At 43.1% G+C, this 16,181-nt stretch overlaps 9 non-coding genes across 9 annotated transcripts; all 9 read right to left on the bottom strand.

Moving 5' to 3' along the window:
* Positions 1-1,340: 1,340 nt before the first annotated feature.
* On the bottom strand, positions 1,341-1,413 carry trnav-aac (transfer RNA valine (anticodon AAC)). Its single transcript has one exon. It is a non-coding gene; the product is annotated as a tRNA-Val (tRNA).
* Positions 1,414-4,913: 3,500 nt separating this feature from the next.
* Positions 4,914-4,986, bottom strand: trnav-aac (transfer RNA valine (anticodon AAC)). The gene has a single exon. It is a non-coding gene; the product is annotated as a tRNA-Val (tRNA).
* Positions 4,987-7,463: 2,477 nt separating this feature from the next.
* trnav-aac (transfer RNA valine (anticodon AAC)) lies at positions 7,464-7,536 on the bottom strand. The gene has a single exon. It is a non-coding gene; the product is annotated as a tRNA-Val (tRNA).
* A 949-nt stretch (positions 7,537-8,485) lies between these two features.
* On the bottom strand, positions 8,486-8,558 carry trnav-aac (transfer RNA valine (anticodon AAC)). Its single transcript has one exon. It is a non-coding gene; the product is annotated as a tRNA-Val (tRNA).
* A 948-nt stretch (positions 8,559-9,506) lies between these two features.
* Positions 9,507-9,579, bottom strand: trnav-cac (transfer RNA valine (anticodon CAC)). Its single transcript has one exon. It is a non-coding gene; the product is annotated as a tRNA-Val (tRNA).
* Positions 9,580-11,547: 1,968 nt separating this feature from the next.
* On the bottom strand, positions 11,548-11,620 carry trnav-cac (transfer RNA valine (anticodon CAC)). The gene has a single exon. It is a non-coding gene; the product is annotated as a tRNA-Val (tRNA).
* A 947-nt stretch (positions 11,621-12,567) lies between these two features.
* trnav-aac (transfer RNA valine (anticodon AAC)) lies at positions 12,568-12,640 on the bottom strand. The gene has a single exon. It is a non-coding gene; the product is annotated as a tRNA-Val (tRNA).
* Positions 12,641-13,589: 949 nt separating this feature from the next.
* trnav-aac (transfer RNA valine (anticodon AAC)) lies at positions 13,590-13,662 on the bottom strand. The gene has a single exon. It is a non-coding gene; the product is annotated as a tRNA-Val (tRNA).
* Positions 13,663-14,610: 948 nt separating this feature from the next.
* Positions 14,611-14,683, bottom strand: trnav-cac (transfer RNA valine (anticodon CAC)). The gene has a single exon. It is a non-coding gene; the product is annotated as a tRNA-Val (tRNA).
* Positions 14,684-16,181: the final 1,498 nt, after the last annotated feature.

Below are 16,181 nucleotides of genomic sequence, written 5' to 3'. Positions count from 1 at the left end.
CATCCAAACACCAAATGTTGACATCATTCGATCCCTTTATAACACAAACGTCTACAAATCAACCGAGTAGCATGAGTTTTCTACGTTGGGAGACAACATGACAAAGCACTAGGTAAGTTTCCACGGAGTGTAATTTTGATTGAACCGGCTGCATTAGTACTGCTATCAAGGTACATGGCGATTTAGAACATTCCTGTATCGATCACATGAGACTGACAGCTCACTTTGAGGATCTAAAGGCAAGCGCTCCCCGATAGCCTTTACACTGGCAACAAATCACTAAACAGCAGTGGTGTTTGTCATTCTATCAAGAAGCATGTTTCTGCCTGGTATCGAACCAGGGACCTTTTGCGTGTGAGGCGAACGTGATGACCACTACACTACAGAAACCTTGCTTGTCTGAACGGGCACATCTCTCGTGGGCGTTTCCTCATTCTATCATAGCATGGAAGTCATCATGTCAACAATGGCTAAGCAGTAGGTCTACTTTGCTTTAAGACAAAACATTCACATCCAAACACCAAATGTTGACATCATTCGATCCCTTTATAACACAAACGTCTACAAATCAACCGAGTAGCATGAGTTTTCTATGTTGGGAGACAACATGACAAAGCACTAGGTAAGTTTCCACTGAGTTTCATTTTGATTGAACTGGCTGCATTAGTACTGCTATCAAGGTACATGGCGATTTAGAACATTCCTGTATCAATCACATGAGACTGACAGCTCACTTTGAGGATCTAAAGGGAAGAGTTTGCCGATAGCCTTTACACTGGCAACAAACCACTAAACAGCAGTGGTGTGTATGTCATTCTATCAAGAAGCATGTTTCTGCCTGGTATCGAACTAGGGACCTTTCGCGTGTGAGGCAAACGTGATGACCACTACACTACAGAAACCTTGCATGTCTGAATGGGCACATCTCTCGTGGGCGTTTCCTCATACAATCAGAGCATGGAAGTCATCATGTCAACAATGGCTAAGCAGTAGGTCTACTCTGCTTTAAGACAAAACATTCACATCCAAACACCAAATGTTGACATCATTCGATACCTTTATAACACAAACGTCTACAAATCAACCGAGTAGCATGAGTTTTCTATGTTGGGAGACAACATGACAAAGCACTAGGTAAGTTTCCACTGAGTTTCATTTTGATTGAACTGGCTGCATTAGTACTGCTATCAAGGTACATGGCGATTTAGAACATTCCTGTATCGATCACATGAGACTGACAGCTCACTTTGAGGATCTAAAGGGAAGAGCTCGCTGATAGCCTTTACACTGGCAACAACCACTAAACAGCAGTGGTGTGTATGTCATTCTATCAAGAAGCATGTTTCTGCCTGGTATCGAACCAGGGACCTTTCGCGTGTTAGGCGAACGTGATGACCACTACACTACAGAAACCTTGCTTGTCTGAATGGGCACATCTCTCGTGGGCGTTTCCTCATTCTATCAGAGCATGGAAGTCATCATGTCAACAATGGCTAAGCAGTAGGTCTACTCTGCTTTAAGACAAAACATTCACATCCAAACACCAAATGTTGACATCATTCGATACCTTTATAACACAAACGTCTACAAATCAACCGAGTAGCATGAGTTTTCTATGTTGGGAGACAACATGACAAAGCACTAGGTAAGTTTCCATGGAGTGTAATTTTGATTGAACCGGCTGCATTAGTACTGTTATCAAGGTACATGGCGATTTAGAACATTCCTGTATCGATCACATGAGACTGACAGCTCACTTTGAGGATCTAAAGGCAAGCGCTCCCCGATAGCCTTTACACTGGCAACAAATCACTAAACAGCAGTGGTTTTTGTCATTCTATCAAGAAGCATGTTTCTGCCTGGTATCGAACCAGGGACCTTTTGCGTGTGAGGCGAACGTGATGACCACTACACTACAGAAACCTTGCTTGTCTGAACGGGCACATCTCTCGTGGGCGTTTCCTCATTCTATCAGAGCATGGAAGTCATCATGTCAACAATGGTTAAGCAGTAGGTCTACTCTGCTTTAAGACAAAACATTCACATCCAAACACCAAATGTTGACATCATTCGATACCTTTATAAGACAAACGTCTACAAATCAACCGAGTAGCATGAGTTTTCTATGTTGGGAGACAACATGACAAAGCACTAGGTAAGTTTCCACGGAGTGTAATTTTGATTGAACCGGCTGCATTAGTACTGCTATCAAGGTACATGGCGATTTAGAACATTCCTGTATCGATCACATGAGACTGACAGCTCACTTTGAGGATCTAAAGGCAAGCGCTCCCCGATAGCCTTTACACTGGCAACAAACCACTAAACAGCAGTGGTGTTTGTCATTCTATCAAGAAGCATGTTTCTGCCTGGTATCGAACCAGGGACCTTTCGGGTGTGAGGCAAACGTGATGACCACTACACTACAGAAACCTTGCTTGTCTGAACGGTCACATCTCTCGTGGGCGTTTCCTCATTCTATCAGAGCATGGAAGTCATCATGTCAACAATGGCTAAGCAGTAGGTCTACTCTGCTTTAAGACAAAACATTCACATCCAAACACCAAATGTTGACATCATTCGATACCTTTATAACACAAACGTCTACAAATCAACCGAGTAGCACGAGTTTTCTATGTTGGGAGACAACATGACAAAGCACTAGGTAAGTTTCCACGGAGTGTAATTTTGATTGAACCGGCTGCATTAGTACTGTTATCAAGGTACATGGCGATTTAGAACATTCCTGTATCGATCACATGAGACTGACAGCTCACTTTGAGGATCTAAAGGCAAGCGCTCCCCGATAGCCTTTACACTGGCAACAAATCACTAAACAGCAGTGGTTTTTGTCATTCTATCAAGAAGCATGTTTCTGCCTGGTATCGAACCAGGGACCTTTTGCGTGTGAGGCGAACGTGATGACCACTACACTACAGAAACCTTGCTTGTCTGAACGGGCACATCTCTCGTGGGCGTTTCCTCATTCTATCAGAGCATGGAAGTCATCATGTCAACAATGGTTAAGCAGTAGGTCTACTCTGCTTTAAGACAAAACATTCACATCGAAACACCAAATGTTGACATCATTCGATACCTTTATAAGACAAACGTCTACAAATCAACCGAGTAGCATGAGTTTTCTATGTTGGGAGACAACATGACAAAGCACTAGGTAAGTTTCCACGGAGTGTAATTTTGATTGAACCGGCTGCATTAGTACTGCTATCAAGGTACATGGCGATTTAGAACATTCCTGTATCGATCACATGAGACTGACAGCTCACTTTGAGGATCTAAAGGCAAGCGCTCCCCGATAGCCTTTACACTGGCAACAAACCACTAAACAGCAGTGGTGTTTGTCATTCTATCAAGAAGCATGTTTCTGCCTGGTATCGAACCAGGGACCTTTCGGGTGTGAGGCAAACGTGATGACCACTACACTACAGAAACCTTGCTTGTCTGAACGGTCACATCTCTCGTGGGCGTTTCCTCATTCTATCAGAGCATGGAAGTCATCATGTCAACAATGGCTAAGCAGTAAGTCTACTCTGCTTTAAGACAAAACATTCACATCCAAACACCAAATGTTGATATCATTCGATACCTTTATAACACAAACGTCTACAAATCAACCGAGTAGCATGAGTTTTCTACGTTGGGAGACAACATGACAAAGCACTAGGTAAGTTTCCACGGAGTGTAATTTTGATTGAACCGGCTGCATTAGTACTGCTATCAAGGTACATGGCGATTTAGAACATTCCTGTATCGATCACATGAGACTGACAGCTCACTTTGAGGATCTAAAGGCAAGCGCTCCCCGATAGCCTTTACACTGGCAACAAATCACTAAACAGCAGTGGTGTTTGTCATTCTATCAAGAAGCATGTTTCTGCCTGGTATCGAACCAGGGACCTTTTGCGTGTGAGGCGAACGTGATGACCACTACACTACAGAAACCTTGCTTGTCTGAACGGGCACATCTCTCGTGGGCGTTTCCTCATTCTATCATAGCATGGAAGTCATCATGTCAACAATGGCTAAGCAGTAGGTCTACTTTGCTTTAAGACAAAACATTCACATCCAAACACCAAATGTTGACATCATTCGATCCCTTTATAACACAAACGTCTACAAATCAACCGAGTAGCATGAGTTTTCTATGTTGGGAGACAACATGACAAAGCACTAGGTAAGTTTCCACTGAGTTTCATTTTGATTGAACTGGCTGCATTAGTACTGCTATCAAGGTACATGGCGATTTAGAACATTCCTGTATCAATCACATGAGACTGACAGCTCACTTTGAGGATCTAAAGGGAAGAGTTTGCCGATAGCCTTTACACTGGCAACAAACCACTAAACAGCAGTGGTGTGTATGTCATTCTATCAAGAAGCATGTTTCTGCCTGGTATCGAACTAGGGACCTTTCGCGTGTGAGGCGAACGTGATGACCACTACACTACAGAAACCTTGCATGTCTGAATGGGCACATCTCTCGTGGGCGTTTCCTCATACAATCAGAGCATGGAAGTCATCATGTCAACAATGGCTAAGCAGTAGGTCTACTCTGCTTTAAGACAAAACATTCACATCCAAACACCAAATGTTGACATCATTCGATACCTTTATAACACAAACGTCTACAAATCAACCGAGTAGCATGAGTTTTCTATGTTGGGAGACAACATGACAAAGCACTAGGTAAGTTTCCACTGAGTTTCATTTTGATTGAACTGGCTGCATTAGTACTGCTATCAAGGTACATGTCGATTTAGAACATTCCTGTATCGATCACATGAGACTGACAGCTCACTTTGAGGATCTAAAGGGAAGAGCTCGCTGATAGCCTTTACACTGGCAACAACCACTAAACAGCAGTGGTGTGTATGTCATTCTATCAAGAAGCATGTTTCTGCCTGGTATCGAACCAGGGACCTTTCGCGTGTTAGGCGAACGTGATGACCACTACACTACAGAAACCTTGCTTGTCTGAATGGGCACATCTCTCGTGGGCGTTTCCTCATTCTATCAGAGCATGGAAGTCATCATGTCAACAATGGCTAAGCAGTAGGTCTACTCTGCTTTAAGACAAAACATTCACATCCAAACACCAAATGTTGACATCATTCGATACCTTTATAACACAAACGTCTACAAATCAACCGAGTAGCATGAGTTTTCTATGTTGGGAGACAACATGACAAAGCACTAGGTAAGTTTCCACGGAGTGTAATTTTGATTGAACCGGCTGCATTAGTACTGCTATCAAGGTACATGGCGATTTAGAACATTCCTGTATCGATCACATGAGACTGACAGCTCACTTTGAGGATCTAAAGGCAAGCGCTCCCCGATAGCCTTTACACTGGCAACAAACCACTAAACAGCAGTGGTGTTTGTCATTCTATCAAGAAGCATGTTTCTGCCTGGTATCGAACCAGGGACCTTTCGGGTGTGAGGCAAACGTGATGACCACTACACTACAGAAACCTTGCTTGTCTGAACGGTCACATCTCTCGTGGGCGTTTCCTCATTCTATCAGAGCATGGAAGTCATCATGTCAACAATGGCTAAGCAGTAGGTCTACTCTGCTTTAAGACAAAACATTCACATCCAAACACCAAATGTTGACATCATTCGATACCTTTATAACACAAACGTCTACAAATCAACCGAGTAGCATGAGTTTTCTATGTTGGGAGACAACATGACAAAGCACTAGGTAAGTTTCCACGGAGTGTAATTTTGATTGAACCGGCTGCATTAGTACTGTTATCAAGGTACATGGCGATTTAGAACATTCCTGTATCGATCACATGAGACTGACAGCTCACTTTGAGGATCTAAAGGCAAGCGCTCCCCGATAGCCTTTACACTGGCAACAAATCACTAAACAGCAGTGGTTTTTGTCATTCTATCAAGAAGCATGTTTCTGCCTGGTATCGAACCAGGGACCTTTTGCGTGTGAGGCGAACGTGATGACCACTACACTACAGAAACCTTGCTTGTCTGAACGGGCACATCTCTCGTGGGCGTTTCCTCATTCTATCAGAGCATGGAAGTCATCATGTCAACAATGGTTAAGCAGTAGGTCTACTCTGCTTTAAGACAAAACATTCACATCGAAACACCAAATGTTGACATCATTCGATACCTTTATAAGACAAACGTCTACAAATCAACCGAGTAGCATGAGTTTTCTATGTTGGGAGACAACATGACAAAGCACTAGGTAAGTTTCCACGGAGTGTAATTTTGATTGAACCGGCTGCATTAGTACTGCTATCAAGGTACATGGCGATTTAGAACATTCCTGTATCGATCACATGAGACTGACAGCTCACTTTGAGGATCTAAAGGCAAGCGCTCCCCGATAGCCTTTACACTGGCAACAAACCACTAAACAGCAGTGGTGTTTGTCATTCTATCAAGAAGCATGTTTCTGCCTGGTATCGAACCAGGGACCTTTCGGGTGTGAGGCAAACGTGATGACCACTACACTACAGAAACCTTGCTTGTCTGAACGGTCACATCTCTCGTGGGCGTTTCCTCATTCTATCAGAGCATGGAAGTCATCATGTCAACAATGGCTAAGCAGTAAGTCTACTCTGCTTTAAGACAAAACATTCACATCCAAACACCAAATGTTGATATCATTCGATACCTTTATAACACAAACGTCTACAAATCAACCGAGTAGCATGAGTTTTCTATGTTGGGAGACAACATGACAAAGCACTAGGTAAGTTTCCACTGAGTGTAATTTTGATTGAACCGGCTGCATTAGTACTGCTATCAAGGTACATGGCGATTTAGAACATTCCTGTATCGATCACATGAGACTGACAGCTCACTTTGAGGATCTAAAGGGAAGAGCTCCCCGATAGCCTTTACACTGGCAACAAACCACTAAACAGCAGTGGTGTTTGTCATTCTATCAAGAAGCATGTTTCTGCCTGGTATCGAACCAGGGACCTTTCGGGTGTGAGGCAAACGTGATGACCACTACACTACAGAAACCTTGCTTGTCTGAATGGGCACATCTCTCGTGGGCATTTCCTCATACAATAAAAGCATGGAAGTCATCATGTCAACAATGGCTAAGCAGTAGGTCTACTCTGCTTTAAGACAAAACATTCACATCCAAACACCAAATGTTGACATCATTCGATACCTTTATAACACAAACGTCTACAAATCAACCGAGTAGCATGAGTTTTCTATGTTGGGAGACAACATGACAAAGCACTAGGTAAGTTTCCACGGAGTGTAATTTTGATTGAACCGATTGCATTTGTACTGCTATCAAGGTACATGGCGATTTAGAACATTCCTGTATCGATCACATGAGACTGAGAGCTCACTTTGAGGATCTAAAGGGAAGAGCTCCCCGATAGCCTTTACACTGGCAACAAACCACTAAACAGCAGTGGTGTTTGTAATTCTATCAAGAAGCATGTTTCTGCCTGGTATTGAACCAGGGACCTTTCGCGTGTTAGGCGAACGTGATGACCACTACACTACAGAAACCTTGCCAGTCTGAATGGGCACATCTCTCGTGGGCGTTTCCTCATACAATCAGAGCATGGAAGTCATCATGTCAACAATGGCTAAGCAGTAAGTCTACTCTGCTTTAAGACAAAACATTCACATCCAAACACCAAATGTTGATATCATTCGATACCTTTATAACACAAACGTCTACAAATCAACCGAGTAGCATGAGTTTTCTATGTTGGGAGACAACATGACAAAGCACTAGGTAAGTTTCCACTGAGTGTAATTTTGATTGAACCGGCTGCATTAGTACTGCTATCAAGGTACATGGCGATTTAGAACATTCCTGTATCGATCACATGAGACTGACAGCTCACTTTGAGGATCTAAAGGGAAGAGCTCCCCGATAGCCTTTACACTGGCAACAAACCACTAAACAGCAGTGGTGTTTGTCATTCTATCAAGAAGCATGTTTCTGCCTGGTATCGAACCAGGGACCTTTCGGGTGTGAGGCAAACGTGATGACCACTACACTACAGAAACCTTGCTTGTCTGAATGGGCACATCTCTCGTGGGCATTTCCTCATACAATAAAAGCATGGAAGTCATCATGTCAACAATGGCTAAGCAGTAGGTCTACTCTGCTTTAAGACAAAACATTCACATCCAAACACCAAATGTTGACATCATTCGATACCTTTATAACACAAACGTCTACAAATCAACCGAGTAGCATGAGTTTTCTATGTTGGGAGACAACATGACAAAGCACTAGGTAAGTTTCCACGGAGTGTAATTTTGATTGAACCGATTGCATTTGTACTGCTATCAAGGTACATGGCGATTTAGAACATTCCTGTATCGATCACATGAGACTGAGAGCTCACTTTGAGGATCTAAAGGGAAGAGCTCCCCGATAGCCTTTACACTGGCAACAAACCACTAAACAGCAGTGGTGTGTTTGTAATTCTATCAAGAAGCATGTTTCTGCCTGGTATTGAACCAGGGACCTTTCGCGTGTTAGGCGAACGTGATGACCACTACACTACAGAAACCTTGCCAGTCTGAATGGGCACATCTCTCGTGGGCGTTTCCTCATACAATCAGAGCATGGAAGTCATCATGTCAACAATGGCTAAGCAGTAGGTCTACTCTGCTTTAAGACAAAACATTCACATCCAAACCCCAAATGTTGACATCATTCGATCCCTTTATAACACAAACGTCTACAAATCAACCGAGTAGCATGAGTTTTCTACGTTGGGAGACAACATGACAAAGCACTAGGTAAGTTTCCACGGAGTGTAATTTTGATTGAACCGGCTGCATTAGTACTGCTATCAAGGTACATGGCGATTTAGAACATTCCTGTATCGATCACATGAGACTGACAGCTCACTTTGAGGATCTAAAGGCAAGCGCTCCCCGATAGCCTTTACACTGGCAACAAATCACTAAACAGCAGTGGTGTTTGTCATTCTATCAAGGAGCATGTTTCTGCCTGGTATCGAACTAGGGACCTTTCGTGTGTGAGGCGAACGTGATGACCACTACACTACAGAAACCTTGCGTGTCTGAATGGGCACATCTCTCGTGGGCGTTTCCTCATACAATCAGAGCATGGAAGTCATCATGTCAACAATGGCTAAGCAGTAGGTCTACTCTGCTTTAAGACAAAACATTCACATCCAAACACCAAATGTTGACATCATTCGATACCTTTATAACACAAACGTCTACAAATCAACCGAGTAGCATGAGTTTTCTATGTTGGGAGACAACATGACAAAGCACTAGGTAAGTTTCCACTGAGTTTCATTTTGATTGAACTGGCTGCATTAGTACTGCTATCAAGGTACATGGCGATTTAGAACATTCCTGTATCGATCACATGAGACTGACAGCTCACTTTGAGGATCTAAAGGGAAGAGCTCGCCGATAGCCTTTACACTGGCAACAACCACTAAACAGCAGTGGTGTGTATGTCATTCTATCAAGAAGCATGTTTCTGCCTGGTATCGAACCAGGGACCTTTCGCGTGTGAGGCGAACGTGATGACCACTACACTACAGAAACCTTGCTTGTCTGAATGGGCACATCTCTCGTGGGCGTTTCCTCATTCTATCAGAGCATGGAAGTCATCATGTCAACAATGGCTAAGCAGTAGGTCTACTCTGCTTTAAGACAAAACATTCACATCGAAACACCAAATGTTGACATCATTCGATACCTTTATAAGACAAACGTCTACAAATCAACCGAGTAGCATGAGTTTTCTATGTTGGGAGACAACATGACAAAGCACTAGGTAAGTTTCCACGGAGTGTAATTTTGATTGAACCGGCTGCATTAGTACTGCTATCAAGGTACATGGCGATTTAGAACATTCCTGTATCGATCACATGAGACTGACAGCTCACTTTGAGGATCTAAAGGCAAGCACTCCCCGATAGCCTTTACACTGGCAACAAACCACTAAACAGCAGTGGTGTTTGTCATTCTATCAAGAAGCATGTTTCTGCCTGGTATCGAACCAGGGACCTTTCGGGTGTGAGGCAAACGTGATGACCACTACACTACAGAAACCTTGCTTGTCTGAACGGTCACATCTCTCGTGGGCGTTTCCTCATTCTATCAGAGCATGGAAGTCATCATGTCAACAATGGCTAAGCAGTAAGTCTACTCTGCTTTAAGACAAAACATTCACATCCAAACACCAAATGTTGATATCATTCGATACCTTTATAACACAAACGTCTACAAATCAACCGAGTAGCATGAGTTTTCTATGTTGGGAGACAACATGACAAAGCACTAGGTAAGTTTCCACTGAGTGTAATTTTGATTGAACCGGCTGCATTAGTACTGCTATCAAGGTACATGGCGATTTAGAACATTCCTGTATCGATCACATGAGACTGACAGCTCACTTTGAGGATCTAAAGGGAAGAGCTCCCCGATAGCCTTTACACTGGCAACAAACCACTAAACAGCAGTGGTGTTTGTCATTCTATCAAGAAGCATGTTTCTGCCTGGTATCGAACCAGGGACCTTTCGGGTGTGAGGCAAACGTGATGACCACTACACTACAGAAACCTTGCTTGTCTGAATGGGCACATCTCTCGTGGGCATTTCCTCATACAATAAAAGCATGGAAGTCATCATGTCAACAATGGCTAAGCAGTAGGTCTACTCTGCTTTAAGACAAAACATTCACATCCAAACACCAAATGTTGACATCATTCGATACCTTTATAACACAAACGTCTACAAATCAACCGAGTAGCATGAGTTTTCTATGTTGGGAGACAACATGACAAAGCACTAGGTAAGTTTCCACGGAGTGTAATTTTGATTGAACCGATTGCATTTGTACTGCTATCAAGGTACATGGCGATTTAGAACATTCCTGTATCGATCACATGAGACTGAGAGCTCACTTTGAGGATCTAAAGGGAAGAGCTCCCCGATAGCCTTTACACTGGCAACAAATCACTAAACAGCAGTGGTGTTTGTCATTCTATCAAGGAGCATGTTTCTGCCTGGTATCGAACTAGGGACCTTTCGCGTGTGAGGCGAACGTGATGACCACTACACTACAGAAACCTTGCTTGTCTGAATGGGCACATCTCTCGTGGGCGTTTCCTCATACAATCAGAGCATGGAAGTCATCATGTCAACAATGGCTAAGCAGTAGGTCTACTCTGCTTTAAGACAAAACATTCACATCCAAACACCAAATGTTGACATCATTCGATACCTTTATAACACAAACGTCTACAAATCAACCGAGTAGCATGAGATTTCTATGTTGGGAGACAACATGACAAAGCACTAGGTAAGTTTCCACTGAGTTTCATTTTGATTGAACTGGCTGCATTAGTACTGCTATCAAGGTACATGGCGATTTAGAACATTCCTGTATCGATCACATGAGACTGACAGCTCACTTTGAGGATCTAAAGGGAAGAGCTCGCCGATAGCCTTTACACTGGCAACAACCACTAAACAGCAGTGGTGTGTATGTCATTCTATCAAGAAGCATGTTTCTGCCTGGTATCGAACCAGGGACCTTTCGCGTGTGAGGCGAACGTGATGACCACTACACTACAGAAACCTTGCTTGTCTGAATGGGCACATCTCTCGTGGGCGTTTCCTCATTCTATCAGAGCATGGAAGTCATCATGTCAACAATGGCTAAGCAGTAGGTCTACTCTGCTTTAAGACAAAACATTCACATCCAAACACCAAATGTTGACATCATTCGATACCTTTATAACACAAACGTCTACAAATCAACCGAGTAGCATGAGTTTTCTACGTTGGGAGACAACATGACAAAGCACTAGGTAAGTTTCCACGGAGTGTAATTTTGATTGAACCGGCTGCATTAGTACTGCTATCAAGGTACATGGCGATTTAGAACATTCCTGTATCGATCACATGAGACTGACAGCTCACATTGAGGATCTAAAGGCAAGCGCTCCCCGATAGCCTTTACACTGGCAACAAATCACTAAACAGCAGTGCTGTTTGTCATTCTATCAAGAAGCATGTTTCTGCCTGGTATCGAACCAGGGACCTTTCGGGTGTGAGGCAAACGTGATGACCACTACACTACAGAAACCTTGCTTGTCTGAATGGGCACATCTCTCGTGGGCATTTCCTCATACAATAAAAGCATGGAAGTCATCATGTCAACAATGGCTAAGCAGTAGGTCTACTCTGCTTTAAGACAAAACATTCACATCCAAACACCAAATGTTGACATCATTCGATACCTTTATAACACAAACGTCTACAAATCAACCGAGTAGCATGAGTTTTCTATGTTGGGAGACAACATGACAAAGCACTAGGTAAGTTTCCACGGAGTGTAATTTTGATTGAACCGATTGCATTTGTACTGCTATCAAGGTACATGGCGATTTAGAACATTCCTGTATCGATCACATGAGACTGAGAGCTCACTTTGAGGATCTAAAGGGAAGAGCTCCCCGATAGCCTTTACACTGGCAACAAACCACTAAACAGCAGTGGTGTTTGTAATTCTATCAAGAAGCATGTTTCTGCCTGGTATTGAACCAGGGACCTTTCGCGTGTTAGGCGAACGTGATGACCACTACACTACAGAAACCTTGCCAGTCTGAATGGGCACATCTCTCGTGGGCGTTTCCTCATACAATCAGAGCATGGAAGTCATCATGTCAACAATGGCTAAGCAGTAAGTCTACTCTGCTTTAAGACAAAACATTCACATCCAAACACCAAATGTTGATATCATTCGATACCTTTATAACACAAACGTCTACAAATCAACCGAGTAGCATGAGTTTTCTATGTTGGGAGACAACATGACAAAGCACTAGGTAAGTTTCCACTGAGTGTAATTTTGATTGAACCGGCTGCATTAGTACTGCTATCAAGGTACATGGCGATTTAGAACATTCCTGTATCGATCACATGAGACTGACAGCTCACTTTGAGGATCTAAAGGGAAGAGCTCCCCGATAGCCTTTACACTGGCAACAAACCACTAAACAGCAGTGGTGTTTGTCATTCTATCAAGAAGCATGTTTCTGCCTGGTATCGAACCAGGGACCTTTCGGGTGTGAGGCAAACGTGATGACCACTACACTACAGAAACCTTGCTTGTCTGAATGGGCACATCTCTCGTGGGCATTTCCTCATACAATAAAAGCATGGAAGTCATCATGTCAACAATGGCTAAGCAGTAGGTCTACTCTGCTTTAAGACAAAACATTCACATCCAAACACCAAATGTTGACATCATTCGATACCTTTATAACACAAACGTCTACAAATCAACCGAGTAGCATGAGTTTTCTATGTTGGGAGACAACATGACAAAGCACTAGGTAAGTTTCCACGGAGTGTAATTTTGATTGAACCGATTGCATTTGTACTGCTATCAAGGTACATGGCGATTTAGAACATTCCTGTATCGATCACATGAGACTGAGAGCTCACTTTGAGGATCTAAAGGGAAGAGCTCCCCGATAGCCTTTACACTGGCAACAAACCACTAAACAGCAGTGGTGTGTTTGTAATTCTATCAAGAAGCATGTTTCTGCCTGGTATTGAACCAGGGACCTTTCGCGTGTTAGGCGAACGTGATGACCACTACACTACAGAAACCTTGCCAGTCTGAATGGGCACATCTCTCGTGGGCGTTTCCTCATACAATCAGAGCATGGAAGTCATCATGTCAACAATGGCTAAGCAGTAGGTCTACTCTGCTTTAAGACAAAACATTCACATCCAAACCCCAAATGTTGACATCATTCGATCCCTTTATAACACAAACGTCTACAAATCAACCGAGTAGCATGAGTTTTCTACGTTGGGAGACAACATGACAAAGCACTAGGTAAGTTTCCACGGAGTGTAATTTTGATTGAACCGGCTGCATTAGTACTGCTATCAAGGTACATGGCGATTTAGAACATTCCTGTATCGATCACATGAGACTGACAGCTCACTTTGAGGATCTAAAGGCAAGCGCTCCCCGATAGCCTTTACACTGGCAACAAATCACTAAACAGCAGTGGTGTTTGTCATTCTATCAAGGAGCATGTTTCTGCCTGGTATCGAACTAGGGACCTTTCGTGTGTGAGGCGAACGTGATGACCACTACACTACAGAAACCTTGCGTGTCTGAATGGGCACATCTCTCGTGGGCGTTTCCTCATACAATCAGAGCATGGAAGTCATCATGTCAACAATGGCTAAGCAGTAGGTCTACTCTGCTTTAAGACAAAACATTCACATCCAAACACCAAATGTTGACATCATTCGATACCTTTATAACACAAACGTCTACAAATCAACCGAGTAGCATGAGTTTTCTATGTTGGGAGACAACATGACAAAGCACTAGGTAAGTTTCCACTGAGTTTCATTTTGATTGAACTGGCTGCATTAGTACTGCTATCAAGGTACATGGCGATTTAGAACATTCCTGTATCGATCACATGAGACTGACAGCTCACTTTGAGGATCTAAAGGGAAGAGCTCGCCGATAGCCTTTACACTGGCAACAACCACTAAACAGCAGTGGTGTGTATGTCATTCTATCAAGAAGCATGTTTCTGCCTGGTATCGAACCAGGGACCTTTCGCGTGTGAGGCGAACGTGATGACCACTACACTACAGAAACCTTGCTTGTCTGAATGGGCACATCTCTCGTGGGCGTTTCCTCATTCTATCAGAGCATGGAAGTCATCATGTCAACAATGGCTAAGCAGTAGGTCTACTCTGCTTTAAGACAAAACATTCACATCGAAACACCAAATGTTGACATCATTCGATACCTTTATAAGACAAACGTCTACAAATCAACCGAGTAGCATGAGTTTTCTATGTTGGGAGACAACATGACAAAGCACTAGGTAAGTTTCCACGGAGTGTAATTTTGATTGAACCGGCTGCATTAGTACTGCTATCAAGGTACATGGCGATTTAGAACATTCCTGTATCGATCACATGAGACTGACAGCTCACTTTGAGGATCTAAAGGCAAGCACTCCCCGATAGCCTTTACACTGGCAACAAACCACTAAACAGCAGTGGTGTTTGTCATTCTATCAAGAAGCATGTTTCTGCCTGGTATCGAACCAGGGACCTTTCGGGTGTGAGGCAAACGTGATGACCACTACACTACAGAAACCTTGCTTGTCTGAACGGTCACATCTCTCGTGGGCGTTTCCTCATTCTATCAGAGCATGGAAGTCATCATGTCAACAATGGCTAAGCAGTAAGTCTACTCTGCTTTAAGACAAAACATTCACATCCAAACACCAAATGTTGATATCATTCGATACCTTTATAACACAAACGTCTACAAATCAACCGAGTAGCATGAGTTTTCTATGTTGGGAGACAACATGACAAAGCACTAGGTAAGTTTCCACTGAGTGTAATTTTGATTGAACCGGCTGCATTAGTACTGCTATCAAGGTACATGGCGATTTAGAACATTCCTGTATCGATCACATGAGACTGACAGCTCACTTTGAGGATCTAAAGGGAAGAGCTCCCCGATAGCCTTTACACTGGCAACAAACCACTAAACAGCAGTGGTGTTTGTCATTCTATCAAGAAGCATGTTTCTGCCTGGTATCGAACCAGGGACCTTTCGGGTGTGAGGCAAACGTGATGACCACTACACTACAGAAACCTTGCTTGTCTGAATGGGCACATCTCTCGTGGGCATTTCCTCATACAATAAAAGCATGGAAGTCATCATGTCAACAATGGCTAAGCAGTAGGTCTACTCTGCTTTAAGACAAAACATTCACATCCAAACACCAAATGTTGACATCATTCGATACCTTTATAACACAAACGTCTACAAATCAACCGAGTAGCATGAGTTTTCTATGTTGGGAGACAACATGACAAAGCACTAGGTAAGTTTCCACGGAGTGTAATTTTGATTGAACCGATTGCATTTGTACTGCTATCAAGGTACATGGCGATTTAGAACATTCCTGTATCGATCACATGAGACTGAGAGCTCACTTTGAGGATCTAAAGGGAAGAGCTCCCCGATAGCCTTTACACTGGCAACAAATCACTAAACAGCAGTGGTGTTTGTCATTCTATCAAGGAGCATGTTTCTGCCTGGTATCGAACTAGGGACCTTTCGCGTGTGA

This window comes from Brachyhypopomus gauderio, unplaced genomic scaffold (genome assembly GCF_052324685.1).
Source record: "Brachyhypopomus gauderio isolate BG-103 unplaced genomic scaffold, BGAUD_0.2 sc51, whole genome shotgun sequence".
NCBI classification, from domain to species: Eukaryota; Metazoa; Chordata; class Actinopteri; order Gymnotiformes; family Hypopomidae; genus Brachyhypopomus; species Brachyhypopomus gauderio.
The sequence above is the reverse complement of the archived record's forward strand: the minus strand, read 5'-3'. Positions and strand labels throughout refer to the sequence as shown.